This window comes from Brassica napus, chromosome A8 (genome assembly GCF_020379485.1).
Source record: "Brassica napus cultivar Da-Ae chromosome A8, Da-Ae, whole genome shotgun sequence".
NCBI lineage: Eukaryota > Viridiplantae > Streptophyta > Magnoliopsida > Brassicales > Brassicaceae > Brassica > Brassica napus.
This window is the reverse complement of record NC_063441.1, coordinates 7,157,543-7,159,852: the sequence shown is the minus strand read 5'-3', so window position 1 is coordinate 7,159,852 and position 2,310 is coordinate 7,157,543. Positions and strand designations below refer to the sequence as shown.

The 2,310-nt window shown below is 43.2% G+C and overlaps 1 non-coding gene across 1 annotated transcript; it reads right to left on the bottom strand.

Annotated features, from left to right (window-relative positions):
* Window positions 1-1,771: 1,771 nt before the first annotated feature.
* LOC125577525 lies at window positions 1,772-1,878 on the bottom strand. The gene has a single exon (XR_007315933.1). It is a non-coding gene; the product is annotated as a small nucleolar RNA R71 (small nucleolar RNA).
* Between the last annotated feature and the right edge of the window lie 432 nt (window positions 1,879-2,310).

The following is a 2,310-nucleotide window of genomic DNA, read 5'->3' as shown; positions in this document are numbered from 1 at the left end:
TCTCACACCCCTCTCGGAGCGACCTCCCAAAGCGACACCCCGAGGTCGCTCGCGTCTCTATGGCGAGACGACACGAAGCGAAGCCTGGAGCGACCTCTCAGAGCGACCCACTGAGGTCGCTCCCGAAGGCCGGAGCGACGTGCCGGAGCGACATGCCGAGGTCGCTCCGCGCCTATTATCTGCTCGATTTCTATTTTACTTAAGGGCCTTTTGGTCATTTCATTATGCACGTTTTACATTTCTAAAACCTATGTTTTAAACATCTTTTGTAGCCACCAGAGGCAGATTATCTTTTATCTTTTGATCTATTGAGAAATACACAAGAACTCTCTTGAGAAGTTCATCTCTTGGATTTTGATTTGTTATGTTCTTGTGTTCTTGTTGATTTCTTATCTATTTCTCTACATGTTAATCTGAAATCCAATATGGGTTTAAGAGGAATCATGGAGATTAGTGAGTAATCACCTTTTGAATTCATGGGTTAGGGAGATTAAGGGTGATTAGGTTAGAGCTAGGATGTTTTAGTGTAGATCATTCGTATTTCCTTGCTAGTAGAGTAATCATAATGCATCTTCTGAGTTGGCCACTCAGTTGTTGATCCTTAGGCATTTCTCACCCGAAAGGTGTTCGATGAAATGCCCGAGACAACTCTCCTAGGCTTTTAGTATACTTTGCCAAAGACATTTGTTGTTAAAGATGCTAAGATAGCTAATAGACTTGTTAGTAATGATTGCTTTCATATTATTCAACCAAAGACATTTGATGTTTGAGATATGTTAGCAAATGAGCATTCATCTAGACATAGAGCTTGCTTAGAATTGTGTCTAGGCTTAAGGTTGATAGTTTGATTGATCATTTGCCATCCTTAGTTCGATACTTGATCACCCAAGGTCTAATCCCTATGCCCATGAGTTCTCTTTTCCCTTAGTTAAGAAAGTATCATTCTGTTATTGCTTTCTAGTTTAGTAGTAGCTTAAAACCCATCTAAATCATTGGTTGCACTTAGATTAAGTGAGTACTTGCATTCTCGGTGCTTTGATATCCCTCAGAACTGGTTCGACAATCTTTTATACTACAACATTTGTCTTAGGAGCCTTGAAAACTCCTAACATCAAATTGGCGCCGTTGCCAAATTCTGAGTAGATTTAAACATTGAGATTTAGTCACTTGCTTGAGACTAAGTCATTTTTATTTTCTTTTGTTACTGATTCTTCTTCACCTCCCTTTAATCTACAGGTGTATGCACTTGAGGAGCAGGGGTCCATCAAACCTAGTTCCAAGAGCTGCAGACATCAGAGCTTTAGAGAGAGAGTGTGCTAGAAAGAGAAGAGAAGAAGAGCAACAGGCTCACTTGCAGAGATTGGATACTGATATGGGAGACATACCTCAAAACCAACAGCGAGCAGCGCGACCTATTGGCACTTATGACCGCCCCAACATTCATGGTCATAGATTGGGAATCCGAGCACCAGCTGTAGCAGCCAACAACTTTGAGATCAAATCAGGACTCCTCAATGTGATCGAGAACAACAAGTATCATGGCTTGGCTCTAGAGGATCCATTTGATCACTTGGACAGGTTCGACAGCTACTGTGGGTTGTCAAAAACCAATGGTGTGTCCGAAGATGCCTTAAAGCTCAAGCTATTCCCTTTCTCTTTGGGGGATAAAGCACGTCAGTGGGAGAAGTCTCTACCCAGCGACTCCATCACCACTTGGGATGACTGCAAGAAAGCATTCTTGGAGAAGTTCTTCTCTACTTCAAGAACTGCTAAGCTGAGAAACGAGATTTCCAGCTTTCAACAGAAGAACTTGGAAGGCTTCAGTGAAGCCTGGGAGAGATTCAAGGGCTACCAAGCTCAATGCCCACACCATGGCTTTTCTAAGGAGAGCTTGCTGAGCACATTCTACCGTGGTGCTCTTCCTAAGTACAGAGCCAGACTGGATACAGCTAGCAATGGGTTTTTCTTGGGGAGAACTGAGGAGGATGCAGAAGAGCTGGTTGACAACATGGTAAAGAGTGATGCAGTCTACAGTGGAGACCACGACAGAGGCAGTAGAACAGATGATAAGCAGACGAGGAAAGAGATCAAAGCTTTGGAAGACAAGATCGACCTTCTCATTGCTGAAAAAGCCACCCAAGAGCAGCTGAAGTTTGTTGGTAACTCCAGGCAGGAAGATCCACTTGCTGTCAATGAGGTTGAGGGTTTGGAAGGTCAGGAAGAGTTGTGTTTCATCAACAACAATGGTAGCTGGTACAAAAAGGAGCCCAACTTTCAGTACAACAACTACCAACAGAAATCCTATCCCAA